The sequence below is a fragment of the Canis aureus genome, chromosome 18 (assembly GCF_053574225.1).
Source record: "Canis aureus isolate CA01 chromosome 18, VMU_Caureus_v.1.0, whole genome shotgun sequence".
NCBI classification, from domain to species: Eukaryota; Metazoa; Chordata; class Mammalia; order Carnivora; family Canidae; genus Canis; species Canis aureus.
The window spans coordinates 45,992,600-46,016,341 of record NC_135628.1 but is presented as its reverse complement, the minus strand read 5'-3'; the positions used below and the strand labels follow the sequence as shown (position 1 = coordinate 46,016,341).

Genomic DNA, 23,742 nt, shown 5'->3' with positions numbered 1-23,742 from the left:
AGTGTAAGAGAATGGCAGAGTTACATCCTATGTCTCTTTCTTGATTTATACAAAAAAGAGAAACAAAAAGGGCTGGAGACAGCTTCCCAAAGCTCTCAATGACAGCTGAGTGGCATAAAACTTAATTTGTAAACTTTCTGTGAGCCCCATGTGGGGAAAGGAATTGAGATGGGAAAGAGTGAGTCCTTCTCAGCAGGTGTCCCAATTAGAGTAAAGAGCTGAGCATGGGGAAATTGGAAAAGTGTTCACATGCCTGTAGCTAAGGAAGGAACCCTCCCAATCTCCACCAACTGTCCCACCCAGGAGGTCAAAGAGGGAGCTGAGTCAGCAGAGGGAAGGGAAGACAGTCATAATGCACATGACCTGATACACATAATTGATAATAGATTGCAAAGTTGCTATATGAAAAACAGGGAATGTAGACATAAACAATTTGAGACTAAAAGTGCTTGAATATTTCCTCTCTTTCACCTATTAGTGGGCTTGAGTTATGAAATTAAGTAGTTGATTCTTTTTCTTTCCTTCTTGCCTGTAGAGAAAGGTGAGGGGCTCATATCTCAGAAAGTACACACAGAGAAAAGCAAAGGCGTGGATGCTGATGCTTCAGGGGATTCCCAGAGAGAGAAGGAACAAAAATTGTAATGGGGTCAGTGGCTTCTAAAGAAGTATGAGCTACATGATAAGAGAATAAGGAAAGAATTTTAAGAAAGGGGTATCTTAAATACTTTGAATATTATATAATTATTTCTACATCTTGACTCAAAATAGTCTCATTTTTATAAACTTTTTCCTATTCTAGAATGATTTCACTCTCTTTAAGCATTCTCACAGTTCATCTCTGGAAAGATGATTGTATTTATTTGGAAACAGTAACAATGCAGCTGACACTTTGAATGGTCTGTCTGATGACACAGAAGGTCAAAGAGAATGATTCTATGGGATGTAGCAAGATCTAGGCCAACGATGACCTTTTAGAAAACCATTTCCAGAGAAGGACTTGCAGAAGACAAATTGTAAGGGGTTAAGTCAAAATAAATGAGAAAGGAGAGGAAGAACTGGCTGAAGACAAAGAAATATGCCCCCAAAAGTAGTGGTGAGCAAAAGGACAAGAGTTAGAATGAATAACCTATTTAAAATGTAGGCTAGAAAGGAAGAAGCCAATAGAGAGAGATTGCTTGAAAATACTAGAGGGAGAGAAGAACAATGGTTTAGGAATTGCTGTTAAGTTTAAACTGCAGTTATATTTAATAAATAAAGGCTTTCCTGCAGAGTCATGTCATTAGTATTGGAGGAAAAATGTCCAACGAATAGTTATAATCTATTCATAAGCATGAAGTAAATCATGTTGGGTATAATTAGTAAGAGAGCATCAATAAAAGAGAAAAATATTTTTAATCTACTAATAGACCTGGAATAAATCATGCATTAGGTGTAATTACTGGGAGAACACTTGGATCATTGCAAATAATTTGACAACATGATTCTATTTAATGCACCTCCCTATTTTAAACAAAAACATGATGCTTGTGATTTATTTTATTGTCTGCTTGTTGTACTAGCACCCTGAAGGAGGGACAAGAATACTGTAAGGTAGTAAAGAAACACCTGTTCTCCTAGAGTTGTAAATATAGCCCTGACCTCCTAACTTTACATTGTTTTCTTTCATGAAAAAAAAAAGTTTTCTTTCATGAGATTATTTTCCTTTCTTTTATTTTAGTTAATTAATTAATTAGTTTTAAGATTTTTTTTTAGTCATGAGAGACACACAGAGAGGGGCAGAGACAAAGGCAGAGGGAGAAGCAGGCTCCCTGCGGGGATCCTGATGCAGGATTGGATCCCAGACCCCGGAATCATGACCTGAGCTGAAGGCTCAACCACCGAGCCACCCAGGCACCCTGAGATTAATTTATTTTAAATGAAATCTCTTGCTCTAAATGGCATTGCCTTCTCTACTAGTGTGATCACAAGCTGTCCACCATCCCAGTGCTGACTGCCGCCTCTCTGACAGAATCTGGGTCCAGGCACCGGGAACCCCTGGAACTTTTCAGTCTTTCACCTCTTGATTTCACTTTCATGGTCAAGTCCCTTCTACAGACTCCATTGCCCTGCTGTTGCATTAAGGCCAGAGTCCGGGAATGCGTGTCCCATCATGTGTCTTTCTTTTATCCTCCCTTTTTCTCCAATACCTCATTTTCCTTCCTCAGGCACATCTATCATCATTTTATTCACTTTTCCAAAAATCAGTAGCACCTCTGAGCATCTCCTTGCTATCCCTTGTTGATTTTTTTTCCTCTTCTAGCAGAGGAAAGATGATACTTTGCCACTCTGCCCCTAAAGAGAACTGTATGTCCTACCTAAAGTCACTGTCTCATGCGGTGTATATATTTAATAAATTCACATGTTGAAACTGAGTGTATTACATGTGTACTTGGACTAAACTCTGTGCCAGGTCCTGCTGCTGTAAGGGGGTGAATACCTGTGGCATTTGCCCTTCCTTGCAACAGTCGGGTGTGGCAAGCGGATGAGAAAACTAGTGATTTCAACTTAGCATTCAGAATAATGGCACAGAGATGAGAGGATAAGTTGATGTTTTAGAAAAATAATTTGGTAGGTCGGGTGCTAGGCACAGGTAGTTGAGCTGAGAGTGTCACAAGCCAATAGCATAGCACAACACAACTGTAATTAGTTTGCTAATGCCAAATGTTGGAAAACCACTTGGGTTAAACAAGGAGAAGATGGTGAGGTCCTCAAAGATTTAAAACAAGAAAGTGCCATGATAAAATTTGCAATTGAGAAGGAAATTTTGGAAGCATTGTAGAAAATGGATTTAAGTTGAATGAACCAAAGGCAAATTCACTAGCTAGAGGGCTATTACAGCAGTATGAGTGAGCTACCATGTGTGTCTGAACAAAGGGAGTGCCAGCATGGATGGAGTTAAAAGAACAAGCTTGAGGGACACCTCAATGTGTGTATGTGTGTGTGTGTGTGTGTGTGTGTGTTTTAAATTAACAGACTTTGTATTTTTGAGTAGTTTTAGGTTTACAGAGAAAATGAACAGAAGGCACCAAGGGTTCCATATACCTCCTCAACTGCCACCTGGGTTTTCCCTATTACAAAACTCTTGCATTGAGGTGGATGTTTGTTACTACTGATGAACCCAAACCCAAACTGATGCATTATTATTGACAAGATTCACATTAGGGTTTATATTTAGGTCCGCTCTTTGGGTTGTATAGTTTTACGGCCTGTGGATCAACAGGAAGGCACAATGTAATGTATCCACCATTAAAGTATCATAGTGAAGAGTTTCTTTGCCCTGACATCTCCTCTTCTTTATAGTTTCACCTCCCACCTCACCATATCAAAGGAAACTACCAATCTTTTACTGTCTCTATAGTTTTGCCTTTTTTGATACAGTTGGAATCATACAGCATGTCGTCTTTTTAGATTGCCTTCTTTCATTTAGCAGTGTGCTTTTAAAGTTTCCCCAAGTCCTTTAATGGCTTGATAGTCCTTTTCTTTTTATTGTTGAATGGAAGTCCACTGTCCAGATATACCACAGGCTATCTCTTTACCTACTGAAAGCATCTTGGTTGCTTCCAAATTTTGACATTTATAAACAAAGCTGCTATAAACATCTGTGTGTCATTTTTGTGTGAACGTTTTTCACAGTTTTGGTAAGCACCAGCACGTGTGATTGCTGGATGGTTTGGTAAAAATATATTTAGCTTTGTAAAAAACAAAAAACAAAAAACAAAAACAAAAGAACCTACCAACTGTCTTTCAAAGTGGCTATACCACTTTGGCTTCCCATTGGCAGTAAGTAAGAGTTCTTGCTCCATATCCTCATGAGCTTCTGCTATTGTCATTGTTCTGAATTTCAGCTATTCTAATCAATGTGTTATGGTGTCTCATTGTTTTCATTTGCAAATCCCTAGTGATATGTGATGTTGAACATGTGTTCATATGATTATTTGCCATCTATACATCCTCTTTGAAAAGGGGTTTGTTCTGATCTTTCACTCACTTTTTAATTGCATTTTCTATTGTTTAAAGAATTATTTACTTTGGATAGAAGTCTTTCCACAGATATGTATTTTGCAAATATTTTCCCAGTTAGTAGCATTAATATATACATATTAATATATATAATTTTATATATAATATATAAATATATAAATATATATTTTAAAGATATATAAGTATATATTTTAAAGATAGATTTATTTATTTATTTATTTATTTATTTATTTATTTATTTATTATAGACAGAGAGAGAGAGAGAGAGGAAAAGACAGGCTCCATGCCGGGAGCCCGACGTGGGACTCGATCCTGGGACTCCAGGATCGCGCCCTGGGGCAAAGGCAGGCACCAAACCACTGAGCCACCCAGGTGCCCCAGGGATGTGAATTTTAATAAAATCTAAATTTCCTTTTTTTTTTTTTTTTCCACAGATCATGCTTTTGATGTTGTACTAAAAAACTCACTGCAGGGCTATAATGTGAATATACTTAATCACTCAAGTGTACATATAAAAATGGTTAAATGGTAAATTTTAATTATACATATTCTCTGTCTTTGTCTCTGTCTCTGTCTCTGTCTCTCTCTCTCTCTCTCTCTCTCTCACACACACACACACACACACACACACACACATGTTGCCATACCTAAGATCACCCGGTGTCCCTCTTATGTTATCTTCCAGAAATTTGATAGTTTTGCATCTTACATTTGGGCCTATGATCTTTTTTGATTTAATGTTTGTGAAAGGTTTAGGGTCATTGTATGGATTCATATTTTTTTTCATGTTGATATTTAGTTTTCCCAGCACCATTTGTTGAAAAGATTATCCTTTCTCTTTTGAATTGTCTTTACCCCTTTGTCAAATATCAGTGTGCTAGATTTGTATGGGTCTATTTCTGGGCCCTCTTGTATTTCACTGAGCAAGAATATTTGTCAGTTCTTTAATACATATCACACTGTCTTGATCAGTATATCTTTATAGTAAGTCTTGAAGCTGGGTGGTGTCAGATTTACAACTTTTTTCCTTTTTTTTAATATTGTGGTGGTTTTTCTGGGTCTTCTGCCTTTCCATATACAATCTTTAGAATTAGTTTTTTTATATATACAAAGTAACTACTAGAATTTTGATTGGGATTGTGTTGAATAGATCAAGTTGAATAGCACTGACATCCTGACAATATTAACAATTTTGTTGATTGTCATTAACATTACAATTATTAGTTATAGTTATATACATTGCTCAGTGCTTATTTTAAATGGAGAGTAAAGATACAGGAACTAGGGATTACTTCTAGATATCTGATAAGGGCAACTAGCAGTGTCTTGTTACTCAGGAGGGCACAAGATTTGGTAATGATAATGGGAAATTAGAGATTGGATATTTAGAATTTGAGTTTCCACATGAAAACCAGACAAATACAGCCAACCATAGTGAAAATGGCAAAGGTGAAATAAAAATTAAAAACTAAACAGCAAAGGAGCTGGAAGTTAAGATGGTGGAGGAGTAGGAGGACTCTGAGCTTGTCTCATCCCTCGAACACCCCTAGATAGTGATCACATTATTCTAAATATCCAAGAAGTCAGTAAGTAGCCTGAGAGAACAAAACTGCAAGTCTGCAAGTAGAAAAGCGACCACCTTTTGGAAAATATGAGGTACGGAAGTTCCCTAATGGGTAATGTAGCTGTGAATGTGTTATGAAGAGGGAGCCTTCTTAGGGAGGCTACAGTAGAGTATTAGATTATTTTGGAAGCCACAAAAAAAAAAAAAAAAAAAAAGAATTCCATGAGAGAAACTTGTCACCAGTGCCAAATGCAATAATAAAATAGCATAAAGAGTAAAAGTAGAAAGAAAACAGTAATTTATGGACATGAATGAATAAAGCCATGAATGTGAACAACTCATAAAATACTTGCCTTGGGAAAGGGGGCAGTATAATTAGATAGAAATGATAGAAGGTCTAGGGAGAGTTTTGACATGATCATTACAACTTCCACCCTTAGAATAATTGTCATTATCATCATTATGATCATCATTACTTAGCTGGCATAAATTGGAGTATGTTTATATATTAAGGGCAAAGAACTAGTAGTAGGTTGGAAGGTGAGAAACAGAGGGGTTTTCCCAGAATGATGTAAAGGAATGTGATTCCAAACACAAATGCAAGTTAACCTGGACAAAATTTCTCCCAGGCAATTAATAAAAGAATAGAGAACTGGTTGAAAAATAACAGCAAGCTTGATATTTGGGCCCTGGTTTAAAAATGAATATAAATTATTAGTATCTAGTAATTATCTAACATAAGTTAATACAAATATTTCTCCTCTGATGCTGACTAAATGTTCAAGAAAATATTCGACTAATTTATTTCCAGTATTTTACATTAAAACTTAGGACTGACTTATTGGAGGTACAGTGTGGAAATTTGCAACTCTTGGGATTCCTGGGTGACTCAGCAGTTGAGTGTCTGCCTTTGGCTCAGGGCATGATCCTGGAGTCCCAGGATTGAGTCCCACATTGGGCTTCTTACATGGAGCCTGCTTCTCCCTCTGCCTGTGTCTCTGCCTCTCTCTCTGTCTCTCATGAATAAATACAATCTTTTTTTTTTTTAAGGAAATTTGCAACTCCTTCTCCTTGAAATCATGTAAAATTTGCCAGGTAATATTGGGACTTGGGTCAGTTGAGTCCACTCATCAAGCTTTTTCTCCTTATTGAGAGTAGTGACCATGCATTGATGTCAGATACTGTCACAAATGTGTATTTCGCAGCATGTAAATACCAGAATTTCCCATCTTGAATAATCCAGTTCCCAGGTGGAGGCATGGATAAAGTATGGCATATGAACATAAATTTATTCCTTGAAAGGAATCTGGTGCCACTGGTTTTATTTTGTCTTATTGATGCTCTCTTTACCCTCCATCAGTCAGGATCCAGTCATAGAGAATTAATGCAGAAAATTGGTATTATAGAGATAGGAAAAGACCTGATAAAGGAGGACAGAGAAACATTTTATATTTGAACTGCAAGGATACATGATCTAAGGGAAGCTGAGGGAAGAACGGTAGGGTTTGATATTACCAGTGCTCAGAACAATGGAGGATTTCCTGGATCCAGTGCACATAGAAGAGGTAACCCCACAAAGGTGCTGGGAACTCAGAGACTCTGAGCACTTATGCTCCATCTAAGGATGTAGGTGTGTGCTGTAAGCACCAGAATTGCAAAAAGGATTGGATATTTAGCTTTGTCATGTCTCCAGAGACTGGCAACAAGAGATTATTTTTCCTATATTACTGTCTTCTGTTTTTCCTTGACTTCTTCTAGTGGAGGGAATTTGGCTAAGAAATTTGGAAAATGTGCCTTACAGTCTCCCCTCCGACACACACCTTAAAATGCACAGCAGAGCACAAAGGAAAGTCAACTAAAAGCAAACCAAATTATGACTGGCAAAATGAACTTTCCAATAAAAGCATTCTTTGAGAAGATTCTCGGATAAAAGAGGTTTTTTTTTGTTTGTTTGTTTGTTTGTTTTTTGTTTGTTTGTTTGTTTGTTTTATTCATGAGAGACACAGAGAGGCAGAAACATAGGCAGAAGGAGAACAGGTTCCACGCGGGGAGCCTGATGCGGGACTCTGGATGCAGGACTCAATCCCAGGAACCCGGAATTATGACCTGAAGGAAGGTAGACAGATGCTCAACCACTAAGCCACCCGGGCATCCCAATAAAAGAGGGTTTTATTTATTTTTAATTTTTTAAAAGATTTTATTTATTTATTCATGAGAGACAGAGAGAGAGAAAGAGGGAGGCAGAGACACAGGCAGAGGGAGAAGCAGGCTCCATGCAGGAAGCCCGTCGTCGGACTCGGTCCTGGTGTCCAGGATCACGCCCTGGGCTGCAGGCAGCGCTAAACCGCTGAGCCACCAGGGCTGCCCAAAAGAGGGTTTTAAATGAAACATCTGACATCGACTGAAACAGTATACTTGAATTCAGGACATTACAAACATGAACCAAAAGTTCCAATTTCTAATGCCAGACTTTTTATTCTTAACAGAAAGATAAGGAAGAAATCTACCACAGGCTTATTCTTGGGAAGATTTGAAGAGACTGTGTTTTGAGCTAGCCCACTGTCTGTTGTCCCACCCAAGAGAGAAGCACCATATTAATATATCACTTAGGTGAGAGTGGGCCTGTAATTGTACAGTGAGAGATAAGGCAGTGTGGGAGAGGAGAGCTAGACATCTTGACCCCAGATGTATTGTCAAGGAGATACATTTTAGAAAGATTACACATGGAAGTTGAGCGCCTGAAAATTGATTTCTGTAAAATATCATAACCTTCCATCTCTTGGGAAGTCTTAATGAACTTCTACACGTGTGCATGCTTCGCTTTGAAGATTGCTTTGCAGATAACTTCTAAAAAACATGCATAAGGAAACAAAAATTCATACTCCATGCAAGAAAGGGAAAAAAAGATTAATATTTTCACTTTGCTCTGAATTCTTCTATTAATTCATAATAATGTGAGTGTGGGTTGTTTGGATCTGAAGTGCTTGATTTAAAGATCATTGGTTTGAAATTTGAATTGGTCCCCAAGTTCTGAGCTGCCGAAGTTGGGACAATGGTTTCTTCTGTCAGTTTGTATATGAGGCCTGCTCCTCTCAACCTCTGGTCTTTTTCCAAGTTTCAGATCCTCTCCTCTGTGTCTCTAGCTAGAGGCTTCTGGTAAATTAATGCATTGTTTGGCGTAGGCCAAAAGCAACTGGAAGAAGTATTGTAAGCCTTCTGTCTGCCCCAAACTGCCATGCTGTAATGGCCCATCACAGGAGCGTAGGGCACTGTCTCTCCAATTATATCAATAGGAAATAAGGCGTGCTCCTTCTTTGCTTAAATCACATCCCTCCTCCCCAGGTGTAGGTCCAGAAATGAAAGGTAGTTTGTTTTCAGTCCCAATATCAATCCTTGATGATCTCATTTAATAATAATTTATTAATAAACTAATTTGAATCTTAAACAAGCACTAATCTTTTTGTCCTAGACTTGCTGTGTTTTATTCCTAAAATTTTTGTGTTGACTAGTTCCAGTCAACTAATAAACATACTATCTCAAAAACATTATTACCTCTACATTTGTTTAATGGGCAGAATGGATGTAAATATTTTTCACCTAATTTGGCTTTCCAAATACCATAATTCTACCTTACCAAAGGTCAAACATGCATAAAACATATTTGCTATTTGAGAAAATAAATTACATTGCAAATATAAAATTGCTTTAAACTACTGTTCTAAATTTGTTAAGTACGAAGTAGACATAATGACAAGAAAAAGTTAAATGATCTGGAAGGCATTATATGCTTATAATTTTTTTGATAGAGATGTTTTCAGGAAACTTATTTATTGACGTGTAACATTAAAACTGACATGTGCACAAATCGTGAGACTATGGAAATCCTTACCATTAATACAAATTCATTGTTCAAATTTTTCAGGAAAAACAATAGTTAAGTATTTCTGTTTACCCTGAACCACTCTGTTCCCATTTGACCTCTGCCCAAGTTGTGCAGAACTACAACTGTGTGGTTAAAATGGATTAAAAGAATAAATCTCTATTTTTGAGTGAAGGTACAATTTCCCCTTCATTTAGGTGAATAGCTACCAACAGTGGTATATTCTCATCATGGCCAAATTTTCTTTATTTATAGTTTTTCAATCATTTCAATATGTTCTTTATCCTGGAAAATAATAGTTCAAAATTTCTGAAGTATATTTCTTTATTTTTCTAAGCTGCTAGTGTTGTCATTGTCCCAAGTCCAGTAGACTTGACAGTATTATTAATATGTACTAGAATAATTGTGATTTTTCTCCCTTAGCTTTTTCATAGTTCTGTGATTAGAAAGGTATCTGATTATTTTAAGAAATGATGCATATTTAAACAATAATAGAACTCTAAGAAAATTATACTGTGACCTTAAATAGGAAATAATAGTTCTTTGCAGGGTTTTACCTATTATAACCTTGTCAATTTCCTAATGAGGAATCAAGCTTTTGGCTAATTGCAGTCATCCTTATGAGTGAGTATTAATTAAGCAATTATTAAAAGGTCAATGAAAAAGATTTTTTAAATTAAGAATAGAAAGACCAGACTCCTAAATAAAGTATTTGTGCTGTGTATGATTATGACAAGCATGGTTATTAAAAACCTTTTGTTTCCATCTTACTTAAAAGACCTGGAAAACATAAGATAATTTCGTTATAACTGACTGTTTGCATCTCCTGCTCCACCTGAAAAGTCCTCAGAAGAGTAAGTCTCCATTTCTGTATTTGGTCCTTAAAACTCAAATAGGGTATTTTGAGTCTTAATAATCACTGTGATTAAAATAAAATTACCTATAACTATTTCTTATATAACTTTGAAGAAAAATGAAATAAATTGTACCTAAAATTAATTTTAAGAGTTCAAAGATTAAGCTTCAGTTCTAGAAATAATAAAGCCTCCTCACCATTTATGCTGGTTAATAGTGCAGTGAATTCATTTTCATGGAAGTGATTTATACCCATAGTCTTCAATCCTAATTTACTTATTAGCGTAGTTTTTTGTATCTCCCCATGAAAACAAAATTATGCGGTAAGATTCGGAAGAGTTCCCTCTCTCTCTCTCTGTCTCTCACTCACTCTTTTGAATGGACTGGATTCTGCTAGAGCACAGTAGTAGGCTGATTAATGGCCCCAAAGATATCAGATCCAAACGCCTAGAATTTGTGAATGTTGCCGTATGTGGCAAAGACTTTGCAGATGTGATTAAGGATATTGAGATAGAGCTATATCTTAGGTTATCATGATGAACCCTAAATGCAATCATGTGTATCTTTATAAGTGGGAGGAAGAGTCAAATTGGACTACACAGAGAGAAGATGATGTAGAGATGATAGCCTTGAAGATTGGAATGATGTGCCACAAACTGAGGAATTCTGGAAGAGGCAAGGGGCAGATTCTCTACTAGAGCTTCCAGGGGGAGTGTGTTCCAGTTGACAACTTGATTTTGGCCCAGTGATACTGATTTTGGACCTCTAACCTCCTAAAGTGTGACAGAAAAAGTTTCTGTTATTCCAAGCTACCAAGTTTGTAGTGATATGTTATAGCCATTAGGAATCTGCCAAAGGTCCCATGCATCATCTACAGAGAAAAATAGGTAGGACAGCTACTGCCTTATGTAATGCCAGAATGAATCTCCTGTTTCTTTCAACTTAAATATTAACCAGATAAGGGAATTTTCCAAGTTTATTTAAAAAAAACTATATTTTATGTTCTCGTAGCTTATTTACTGTAACTGATTAACTCTCTGGTTACTTTTTAAAGTAATTGGGATTGTACTTTTTGAAGATTTTCTCCAATCATGACTCAAAATACAGCCATTACCCAGTATGATACCCAATTGGATAAATTCAAGTAATTTGCTCAATGGGGTGAAGTCTGAAAAGGTTCAAATTGTGATGCTTTTCAGCCATATTATTGATACTGTCTTGACTGAATTGTAGGTATATTAAACTTACGGTATTTTTGGCAGTGAGAAAATTTCATATTCACATGCCCATAATCATCAGCCATGTGACTGTTGAAAAATGAGCTTTGAAAGGTTGTAATCATGATGCTTTCTTTCATAGTTTGCACATACATATAAAATCATACTTTGAAATTTAAAAAAATATTCCAGTAGAGTTTTTGGATTTTGAGTTTTGTGACATATTCTCAGGATTGTTCACAAATACTTTTTTCTTCTGTTCCACTACCTTTAAAAGTGATGGAAAATGTACCATTTGTCAGAGGACTTTTGATTCTGTTTTAAGCTGGATATACAATAGGAGAAATTATTTTGTGCCTGGAGGAATGGGTTTGCATTTGAGAATAACAAAATGCAATCAAGGAACAATTTGTCTTAGACCAGAAAGGAACTGGATACACTTTCTTTCAAGTACAGAATAAGAGCTTTTTTTTTTTTTTTTTTTTTTTTTTGAGGTTTGGCATACTTTTTTTTTAAATGTTACCACCGGCTAAACTCTTAATCTTACAATTATTTTATAAGTTTTGTGTTCCCAGTTTGTAGCTCAAATAATTAAGGCTCAGAACAATTAAATATCCTCTCCTTGGAATATTAAGTCAGAACTGGGAGGCAGGTTGTAGGCCCTAGGTCCACCTAGGTCTTTCCTATATCCATTCAGTACTATCTCAATAATAGATTCATTTCATTAATTATTGCAATAATCTCATACTCCTTGGGCCATTTAACTTTGTATATAGGAAATAAAGTTTTGAACATTTTCACATTTTGCAAAATCCATCTCCTCTCAGAAATTACAGGGAAAATGCCATTTAGCAAATAATGAAATAGGGCCTATCGTTGATTAAATAAAAGCAAAATGTTACTTCCTCAGTTTTATAGTGCAATGTAATGAGTTTTCAAAAGAAAGGGAAAAAAAGGCATTACATAAAGTGCCTCTGGTTCTCATACTTTTAATGTTATGAAATTAAGTTCCATCTTAAAGTGCACTAACAAGCTATTTATTATCTTTCCCTTATTTTAGTTATTAACTGAAACGTAAGCAGGTTTAAACTTGTTTGGGCAGAACACTGGAAAACCCCAAGCCCTCATGTGACTTGTCTTTGTCACACTTTTGTCCAATGTCCACCCTCTCCCTATTCATCACTCTAGAGTTGTGTTGCAGGAAGGAATCCACAGAGATTAGATGAGGTCTGTGGTAATGGTGATGATGGTGATGATGATGACAATGACAAATCTGACAAAAAAGGAAGCCCAACTGTGCAGAATTCTATGATCCATTCCCAGTCATGTCTAGGTCAAAGTACCATTTTTTTCAACATATGCACTCTTAAATTTGATAAGCTACTGCATCAATTAAGAGATCATCTTTAGACTCACTTCAATGAAAGAGAGAAGAGATATAACATTTTGAGTACTTCCCATGTTCCAGACACCGTACTGGGCTCTTGGCAGACATGATTACATGTTGCCACCATAGTCTTTAGTGTCACTCACAATGATATCCCATCCTGGCTGCATAACAAGATTAACTAAAGATATTGAAAATTACTGATGCTTGGCCTAGACCCCACCCACCAAAAAATCACATCAGGATCTTTCAAGGGGTCTGAAACGGGTGTTTTTTTTTTTTCTTCCATGTCTCACAAGTAGATTAAAATAAAAGTGTAGGGAAGGATTGTCAGCTTCAAGGTAAAAATATTATTCTGTTTATCTCTGTTTGATCAACTTATAAATTTCAGGAGGCCTTTTTTCACTGAACAACCCTTTTAGCAAAAAAAATACTATCAAGTATGAGGTATGGAAATATTAACTCAGTTTGCTTTTTCCCATTCTTCCTCATAATCAGAATAAATCAATAATCATAAAACTACTTACCCAAAGGACTCTCACCTCTAACTCTCATACACTTGAAAGTACAATTTGTCTTCTCTGTACTCAATTTGCTCTTCCCTTCTGTAACTCAAAAGCATGTATCTGATCTAGGGAATTTTAGTGAAGAGAAGTAGAAGATAGAATAAGGAATCTGAAACATGCATAGCACCTGGCTGTGCCCAGTTACTTCCATCAAACAAGCTAATTACTCAGGATCCACCTTATTTGATAATCCTAACATGGGAAACTACTAAGGCATAAAGCCTATTAAAATTACATAATTTTAAAAAAATACCAGTTTCTGATTTTCTCTATTTTTGTTTGCTTATTCAACATGTTCAATATTGCTAGCAAAGTTTATACCCATGTGAGTTGGGTTCCTTTGACCTGGCTAGCATCTTTTCCCATCTAATGGAATGAGAAAAGAGATGGAACAGGAATACAGATACTAATAAAATGGCCTTCATGAGGCACAAAAAAGAGATACTACAGAAAATTACTTTTACTTTCTTAAAATAATACCTTTTTCCATCCTTAAAAACAACAACAACAACAAAAACTCCACCATTCTTCCCCCAAATTAAAAAAAAAAACAAAAAAACAAAAAACAAACTTCTAAACTACCTTTAATCTTAGCCTTACATTCAATGAGTTGAATTTTAGTTTAGGGCTTTTTTTTAACTTCTATTTTGTTGATGTGTCCAAAGATAACAGTTTTTGATAACACTTTAAACATTTTGTAAAGGAAAATCATAATAGTATTAAGGATTATAATTTTAAAATAATCTTTTCATTAGGGGAAGATATTCGAGTATGTTAATAATCACTGCTAAGCCAGATGTTTTGTGACTCTGTGTTGCTTTTTCTAATAAGAATAGAGACACCACTTTCTGTGGCATCTACTGTCTAAGATATTGTGCATATATTATCTGAGTTAGTCATCACAAAATATACCTGCAATTTCCCTATCTTAAAAGGGCAGCAGCTAAGATCCAGAAAGATTGAGGAACTTGCCTAAGAGGTGGCAAAGCCAAGATGTTAATTTACAGTTTGTGCTCTGTGTCCTACTACCATGCCATCTGTTCCTCAAGAGTATGGCAAACCAGTTGAGAGCTAACTGGTTTGTGGTTAGAGCAAGAATTTGCTTTTTAGATTAGAAGTCTTGAAGGTCTCTGGTTTCCTGTAGGGCTTAGATCCATATATAAGAATAATGTGAGTTCTTCCTATAATTTTACCTGGTCAAATTTATATTCTGTCAAGACTATGTGTACGTTGTGAAGATGACTCCAGCATGGTGTACCTAGCAGACTTGACAGCACGTTTTAAATATTTTCCTCTATATTTCAGAATTATTTTTAGTAATGATCATGAAATGAAACAAATGATGAAAATAATGCAGAAAATGCCAGAAAAGTAATGCAGTTAAGAATTGTGATTGAACTTTTACCTAAATGTATATGATAAAGAAATAAATGTTATAGTACAGAAAAGTAATATATTTTTTTAAAGTACGTTAATGCACTTTTTAAAAGATCTATGTGTATTAATCTTTCATCATAGTGGATTATAACATTACAAGTCTTCCTCAAACTTACAAAGTTTTAACACATAGACTCCAAAGAGTTATAGAAAGGCAATATTAAAGTAAATCCACTTCTCATACTCTATTTTTGTAGTTATGCCATTGATGTCTTTTTATAAATTACTGTTTGAATTCAAATCTAGATAGTGCCACAGAGACATGAACTGCATAGGAACAAACTGTGATGATTCCAAATTGCTATGAACTTCTTTGCAAAATAAATAGTATGCGCCTGGGTGTCTGTGTGTTGGGGTCAACCATAGAACTAGAAATTATCTGAATTAACTTCTATGCTACATAGTGTTTATTAAAATATAAGTAATAAAATGCTAATTAAAATTATATATGTGTCCAAATATGGATATGTATGTTATTATATATTGTGTGAACATAATATTATATATATATATATTTATTTATCTATATAGTTGAAACATAGCAGTAACCATAATATTTGTAGAACTATTATGTCCAATATGGTAACCACTGGCTACACAGCACTATTTATATTAAATTTAAATTTATTCAAATTAAAGAAACAGAAATTTCAGTTCCTCAGTCACATTAACCACATTTATATGCTGAACAACGACAAGTAGCTAGTGACTACAGTGTTGGATAACACAGATATAGAACATGTATATCATTTCATAACATTTTGTTGGGCAGCATTGATTTAAAACTTTGATCAGTCAAAATTTTATTACTAATATTGCTTAGAATTGACAGTATAAGGGGCTAATAAAATCAGACTTTTTTTAAGGTTTATTTATTTATTCATGAGAGACACAGAGAGAGAGAGGCAGAGACACAGGCAGAGGGAGAAGCAGGCTCCCCGTGGGGAGCCCGATGTGGGACCGATTCCAGAACTCTGGGATCATGACCTGAGCCAAAGGCAGATGCTCATCCACTGAGCCACCCAGGTGCCCCCCAAATTAGACTTTTAATAGGTATTGTTATTATATAAAAATTCTCTGTAGACAATGCACCCCTTATTGCCTTCACTGGGGACAGTCCTTCTGACGGGGCTGCCCTGGATTTGCCACTGTTCCAGGAATCCATCAATGCTTCTATGGCTCTCATCTAATCTCTCGAAGATATAAAATTTCTTTACCCCTTCATTAGGCTTTATCATGATTAGTGTGGTTTGGATGGCAGGTTCTCCTACCCCCTCGGGGAACATACTTTATCAACAATTCTCATTTTTCTCTACTTACTGGCAATTCATTGTAAATCTAAGCAAGCTGTGTCTTACCCTCATAAAAATTCATATTCTTGTACCTTGGCTTTGTATTACATCTCTAGTCAACTTTGAAGCATTACATTCCTTGTCACATTCTAGTTTCCTGAAATAATATTCTATGGTCCTGTTTGTCTCCCAGTCATTCTTTGTCCATTCCACAAGATCTGCTCTGGTTATAGCCACCCCAATATCTACATAAAGTCATCCCTGACCCACCTCTGTGCTCCTATATAGAATCCAGTATATACTGTGTTTCCACTACTTTTCACAGTGTACTTGAAAGGTAGATTTGCTTGTTTCTTGTGTCAAGAGAATATAAACTCCTAGAAGATACTAGAAATATCTTATTCAATTCTGAACCCCCTGGACTCAGTTTAGTGCTTGTGAGTAGTCACTAAGTAGACATTTGTGGAAGAAAGAAGGAAAGAAGGGAGAGAGTTTTACTATTATTTTGAATAGCTCAGTTGTGAGTTAGGGGTAGGGGCAAGAGGACCAGCAATTAAATGAAATGTATGTTGGGGCACATGGGTGGCTCAGTCAATTAAGTGTCTGCCTCTCGGGTCTTGATCCTGGGGTCCTGGGATCAAGCCCTGCATGGGGCTCCCTGCTCAGGGGGAAGTCGGCTTCTCCCTCTCCTTCTGTCCTCCCTCATCCTCTGTCTGTCAAATAAATAAATAAAATCTTTTTTAAAAAATGAAATGTATGCATGCCACCTATATGTTCAAGTCTATAGAGCACTTAAGATGTATTACTATATAGCAAGTAAATTATTCTGCATGTCAAGATCCTCCCTGATGCTCAAATCATTGGAGATGTTTGATGATCTCTTAGAAATTGATACATGAAACTCTTTCTGGCTCTATTCAGTTCAGTGTAAAAAGTGTAATAAAGGTCTTGCTTTGTGTTAAGCACTGTGCTAGAAACAGGATATTAAGGTGACTAAGACATTTTATCTGCCCTTAAGAGATAAATTTATTTGTTCGGAACAAGGCACAAAAAGATAACTGAGATGGCAATGAGATTTCATGTTCATTTAGCACCCACAATTTGCCATTACCAAGTGCAGCAAATCTTGGGTTGGGGAGAGCTAAGGTAAAAGTTACCAGCGGGATACATTTGATCCTGTTATCACTGATTAAGCCAGCCTGTTTAATGGGTTATGCTGGGAGAAAGCGTAAGTAAACACATTGGTTCTCAGGATAGATGGGGAGTTCTGTGTTTAAATAGCACATTATAAGTCCCACTGTTTTTCTCTCTTTCTCCCTTTTAAAAAATATTTTATTTACTTATTTACTTGACAGAAAGAGGGGAGGAGGAGGGAGAGAGAGTGCACAGAGGGGAGGGAGAAGCAGACTCTCTGCTGAACAGGGAGCCCAATGCAGGGCTCCATCCCAGGACCCTGAGATCGTGACCTGAACCCAAGGCGGACACTTAATTAACTGAGCTACCCAGGCACCCTGACCACTGTTTTTCTCTTAAAATAGTCAAAGAGGGGAATCCAAGCATCCCCAGAAATAAGGAAACACTTTCCCAGTCTAGCTGTAAACTAACTCTGTCCTACACAGTAAGGCTGTCCATGGTGATGAGGACACAAGGGAAGAGGCTTTGGTTGGGGGAATTTATAGAAAGGATACTGATCAACCACGGGTGAAAGTGCATAGCAAAGTAACATAGAGGAGTGAGAGTTGTTCTAGAGCTCTCCCTGGGCAACAGGTAGACTTGAATACCAGTAATACTGTAACATTAGTTACCATGAAGGACTTAATGTAAACCAGTAATTGTGTTAAGTGCTTCACATATATAATCTTTAACCACATTACAACCTGGTGAAATGAGAGTGATCCCTCATTTATAGCTGAGAAAACTGAGCCCTAGTGAGAATAAGCCATTTGTTAATGTTTAGATGAAGAGAAAATAGTGAAGCTCTTTGAGCCTGTCTCAAAAATCACTGATTATAATTTTATAGTGTGGTCTATAGGTGATGGTCAGTAGAGATTTGGGTTTTTATTTAGGACCAAATGCACAAAGGGAACTGATTGGTATTTTAAAAATACCTTTTTCTGGTTTTTGATGACTTCAAGGCAAGGTCCTTGAAGAAAATGTGAGGGGCAGTCTCAACCCAGAAAGACTTGCTCTCATCTAAGGATCTTTCTTCTCTTTGTCCACATTTGCAGGGAGTTCTAGGACTGGTTGGGTAGTGTTAGTTTTTTTTGTTACACCCATAACCAATATTTGGCATCATGATTGACCTTCACTCTTGTCAAGAAGAAAACTCTAGAGACAAGAGTGCCTTGTTCTTTCCAGCTGCAGTTAATTTTGGCCTGTCACTATGACAGATGTCAGGGAAACTACTTGGCTTTCTTCTTAATCTCTTAAGCTTAGGGGATGTCTAACAGCAGGCCTGATTCCAGTGCTGGGCTGGCTGTCACATCTGTAAATAGCATCAAGGAGAAGAGCTAAATAGAAGTTTAGAACTTAATGGTATACCAATATTTTATAGTAAACGGAAGTAATCCATTTCCTGAAGTGGCCCTATGAACATACTCTACTGCATCCCATAGATGTAGATATTGATGTGAATATATATGTATGAAATATGTATATACACAGGTGAACTAATGGGCCACACATTTTATGTATAGAGAAGTAGAAATTATCAAAATAAATTATACTTGAATTGACTTCTAAACTTCTTGTTTTTGTCATTCTCCTTAATCATTTAGTTAAAGAAACCAATTCCTACCAAGGTAAATCTCTCTCTCTCTCTCTCTCTCTCTCTCTTTTTCAGTTTCATTAAAAAAAAAATCCTAATTGTCTTAGTTAACCAATATTGGTTACCATCAAACACTCCTAAGTGTTTCATTAAGAAGGGAAGAAACCTGACCACAGGTTTTAGTTTAGTTTTTTCAGTTATGAAATAAAATTTAAAAATTGAGCATGCATTTTTTTGAATGCTTAAGGACTAAGTCTTTGTTATTTCTAGAGTAATGAATGATACCTGTTTTTCCTACAGTGCCTGCCTCTAGGTCTTGATATGTTTGCTATAGAACACAGGAAGTAAATGACAACAATAACTATTTGTGTGCAGCTCCTTTGCATCCTTTGCTCCCAAGTGACTGCAACTGGTAATTTTAGAGCACTATGCTGAAATTCGAATAATCTAAGATAATTTAAAATGAGTATCATACAGTGCTTATGAGTGAACAAAATGTATTTTACAGCACATATTTTTCTTCCATTATTATTTCAAAATTGGTTTGTTTCTGGGCTAAAAAAGACTCAAGTAACATATTGGTATTCTGGTTCCATGAAATCTTAATAGGTATTTTTTAAGAAAATAGATTTTAGGAGAAGGAATTGAAAAATTTGGGACAGTGCATATTGCATAAACAACTTTATATGGTAGTCTATAGTATACCAGTTTTCCTTATGAATGTCCAAAAGGGTAGTGTCACATATTGGATTTTCTACAAATATGCAACTCTAAATCTCTTTTCAAGTGAAACTTCTTGATGATTCCGCGGTCATGGAATATTCTTTGGGAAATATTGGATTAGTCAGTCTTAAAGCTTCTGGGAAGTGAAACTAATGCCAGTTTTGGATTAGAACCAATCTCTAGTCAGTGCACAAAGTAATCCCTACACAGATTGCTAAGCTTCTGTTTTATTAATAATCTCTACTTATCTTGTAAATAATTTTTCAGACTCATTCATGCTAAAAACAAGAATATCAGTTTAGAGTATATCATTAGGCATTAGAAAAGAAGTATCTAAGCTTTATGTCCAATTTTGGAACTTAAAGCTTTTTGCTTCTTAAAAAAAAATAAGTTTGATTTTCTTTTGGTGACCCTGTGATTTTGGAACACACAAAGGCCCAGCTGTTCATCTCCTACAGGTTCGAAGTCCATGGATTCTTTACTTACCAAGATTTGATACTAGATCTTCCATCTCTTCTGTAAACTATATACTATGTGATCCCACATGAAGACCTTTAGGTCATTAAAGCACCATTAGTATACTGAGATAGTGACATGATAAATAGATCTTACATAAATAGCTTTACTTTTGTAACTCACATTTCTCTGAAGAAAATGATCCCTGCTCTACCTACCTCAAGGATGTCAAAAAATAAAAATGAAAGTAATGCATTGTGTGTGAAAATGTTTTATAAATTGCGAAACAGCCTACAAAGACAAGGAGCTTCAATAATGATAATGATCATAAGTCCCAACTGTACCTGATGGATTCTGAAAAATAGAGCAGCTTGTAAGTTAACCAAAGACAAAACATTCTCTGGCTCAAATACAAATTGTGTCAAGGCAAATGTTTACTTCAAAACATTATTCATTTTGGGAAAACACTAGAAGAGATAAGTAAATATTGATATTGATTTTTCAGGAGCCTCCTAAAAATGCAGAAATAAACTCTTCAAGAAACTATGAAAGTAAAACAATTAAGTGGTAATTTTTTTTGTCTTGGATTTATTTTTTTGGACTATTTTTCTTCTTACAACATTGGAAGAGCACAACTCCCAAAACAGTTTTTTTTTTCTCCAAGTTATTGCATTGTTCAAGGTAGAGTTATTTTGAGAGTGAAAATCTCTGAGGCATTGAAGAAAAAATACTGAAAGTGTCTCAATGATCAGAATGTTTCCTTCTTGGGAAAGTTCTATAGTACATTTAAAAGTACAGGTCAGAAAAAAAAAATAAAAGTACAGGTCAGAATGTGTCTATACACTCAATTTTGATTTTTATACAACTCCCTGATATTTCTACAACAGCTAGATATCTAAGATAAGAAAGTAGTTGAAGGAAATGTAAACCCAGATAATATGTATTTCTTTTTGGTGCCAGATAAAAACTATAATGCTATGCTACTAAATAATATATTTTGAGGTTCATATACATCACATATTTTATGTGATCAAATCACATATGTTTTAAATATAATTAACATTTTTAAGGAAAGATATAGTTGTACTTTATGTTGATAAATTCAGACAATTACAAGTTAAAGATAAAAGAAAAATAATCTAATATCCATTTAAAAAATATTTATTTACTCATAAGAAACATAGAGGGAGAGGCAGAGACATAGGCAGAGGGAGAAGCAGTCTCCCTGTGAGGAGCCCAATGCAAAACTCGATTCCAGGACCCCAGGATCACGACCTGAGCCAAAGGCAGACACTCAACCACTGAGCCACCCAGGCAGCCCTAAAATTCATTTTTATCTTATCTAAAGCCCACAGGATTTTTTTTCTACCACATGAAATCTGTTTTTCTGTAGAAAAAATGATCATACTGTACATGATCTTTCATAACTTTTCAGCACTTAAATATTTTTGTGGGTGTTTTTGTGGACATCCTAATTACACATCATAGTATTTCACATTTTCATAGTATTGCATTGTGACAAATATTATAATTTTTAACCAGTTACAATTGTTGGACATTTAAGATCTTCAGTTTTTTCCTAGGACAAAAAGTACTTTGATGAACATTGCTAAACCTAACATATTTTTTACATTTCACAATTATTTTTTTCAGGTTCAAGCCCTGAGATGTGTAAATGTTAAACTTAGCCAAAATTTAGCACTTATAAAATTTTAAACATATTTCTAGATCTCCTTTAAGAAAATGCAGCAATTTTCTCTCCAACATTAAGTGTGCAGATATGCCCTTTTGCCCATCCTCTTATCACTATGAAGGCATTAACAGACATATTTTTTCCTTTCTCAGTCTGTTAGATAAAAAGTGGTGTTTCATTATTTCAGTTTGAATTCATTAATAATGAGGTCGAACCTCTTTTCATTTGTTTGGCCATTCCTTCTCTCTCATGTGGAATGTCTTAATGCCCCATCTTTTCATATACTTTGTTTATATTTTTAAAGATTACTTATTTATTTATTGATAGAGAGAAGAGAGAGAGAGAGAGTACAAGCAGGGGGAGTGGCAGGCAGAAGGTGAGGGAGAAGCAGGCTCCCCACTAAGCAGGGAGCCCAATGCAGGACTCCATCCCAGGACTCTGGGATCATGACCTGAGCTGAAGGCAGATGCTTAACTGACTGAGCCACCCAGGTGCCCCTGTTTATAGTTTTCTTTTTTTTCTGTTTATATTTTTCTAATAGACACGCGCATTTTGTAATTAAAGATATTTTCTCATTATTTGTATTTTCTACTCTAAATTGTTGTCTTTGCATTTGATGCATTGTTACTTGAGAAAATAAATGAACGAAAATTTATTCGAAAAGTTCCCATTTAATTCTGAAACTAACAGGAGAGCCTATTGGCATGGGATCTGAACCTTCCCAAGAAAGCTTGCACTGAAATAAGAACTTTCCTAACTCTGTCTTATGTGTGGTTCCTAAGTGGTTGGTGCCAAGTGAGAGCAGCCATGCACACCTTTGGCTGAGTGTTTCTGAGTGAGATCTGAGCCGTCCTTGCAGCAGACTCCCTTGTACTGCTTGTCTACTGCTGATTCTTGGTCACTCTGCACCCGTTACATCCAGGGATGGGCCTAGGAACCTGCATTTAATTTCTAGGTGTTTCTTATATGTACCGAAGTTTGAAAACCCCTGATTTCATCCATATTTGAATATCAATCCTCACATATATTCAAGACAGTTCTCAAAAAGGACCTTTTGAAGGCTATTTTTTATCTTTAGTGCTCCTCCCTTTATGTTTGAAACATTATAGAAAAAAGCTCTCTTACATATTCAAAATTTTAAGAAGTTCAAGTAACTCAGCAGAGTGCTATCTCTTTGTTAGATGAGAATTACCCAGTGTTGTATTTTCTTTGGTCATTATGGTCTCCATTGTGTCTGAGGTTAAAATAAATACTCCGTTTTAGAAAATTTCATTGGTTTACATTGCTGGTATAATTATCTACCTCACTAAGATACATGACATTGTGGCTTTCATCTTTATTGTAATGTTGTTATTGCATACTTATCACTTGTTAAAAACTACCACAAATCATTTGGGAAACTGGGAAGGAATGAAAATAAATGTTCTATATTCAAGAAATCTGATGGAACAGTATCTTCTCTGAAACAGATCAGAAACATATCTTTTCTTTCTAGTTGGGCTTGAGGTCTCCAAGGCAGAGAATAATACAGCAGGTGCCAGATTCTTATGTAGGTGATAGCTAACACTTTTTAAGTGCTTATTACATGCTAGGAACTGTGTTAAACGCATTTATATTTAACCCTCCCCCATATTATTTGATGAGGTTAAACACCAATAATTATTAGTATGCCTTTTCACAGATTAGGATAGCAGGCATGGAAAATTTAACTTCCTCGTGGTTACAAGCAGGTTGATGGTTGAACAGGATTTGAACCCAGGTCAGTCACGTGGCTCTAGAACATGTGCTGGTTTTTTTTTCTTTTTAACTTTTTTAAAAAAGATTTTATTTATTAGTGAGAGACACACAGAGAGAGGCAAAGACATGGGCAGAGGGAGAAGCAGAG

At 35.8% G+C, this 23,742-nt stretch overlaps 1 protein-coding gene across 1 annotated transcript in view; it reads left to right on the top strand.

Annotated features, from left to right (window-relative positions):
- Positions 1 to 23,742, top strand: part of ZNF804B (zinc finger protein 804B) — a 493,317-nt gene that overhangs the window by 314,349 nt on the left and 155,226 nt on the right. The gene's annotated exons all lie outside the window — the stretch shown is intronic.